Source organism: Sinocyclocheilus anshuiensis, unplaced genomic scaffold (genome assembly GCF_001515605.1).
Source record: "Sinocyclocheilus anshuiensis isolate Anshui unplaced genomic scaffold, SAMN03320099.WGS_v1.1 scaffold308, whole genome shotgun sequence".
Lineage (NCBI taxonomy): Eukaryota > Metazoa > Chordata > Actinopteri > Cypriniformes > Cyprinidae > Sinocyclocheilus > Sinocyclocheilus anshuiensis.
The window spans coordinates 2,027,844-2,028,304 of NW_015558619.1; the positions used below are offsets into that span (position 1 = coordinate 2,027,844).

Genomic DNA, 461 nt, shown 5'->3' on the forward strand with positions numbered 1-461 from the left:
TCAGGCTCGTCCAATAACATCCTGAGCGTCCGGAACGTCCGGGAGGTTCAACAGACTCACGGCTCATCATCTTTACAGCAAGACATGGTCATTAATATTCTCCATATTCTCCATGAAAACAAACGGAGCAAAACTGTGAGTGAAACTAACGCTGTTCTCAATCCAGATGGCAGTGCAATCATTTCCATTCATTCAAAAGCATCACAAATTATGAATATCACGATTCATATTCCATATGCAATACAGCTCAATGAGATTCCAGAACTAAAAACGGCATTAAAGATTAAAATGGATATTTAGGGGTTGATAACAAATAAACTCCGAGACAGATGCTCTGAGGTTCTTAAAGGTCCCATGGCATGAAAATTTCACTTTATGAGGTTTTTTAACATTAATATGAGTTCCCCTAGCCTGCCTATGGTCCCCCAGTGGCTAGAAATGGCGATAGGTGTAAACCGAGC

At 40.8% G+C, this 461-nt stretch overlaps 1 protein-coding gene across 1 annotated transcript in view; it reads right to left on the reverse strand.

The window, feature by feature from the left end:
• The window catches only part of LOC107680499 (CSC1-like protein 2), a 68,181-nt gene that overhangs the window by 47,342 nt on the left and 20,378 nt on the right, over positions 1–461 (reverse strand). The window lies entirely within an intron of this gene.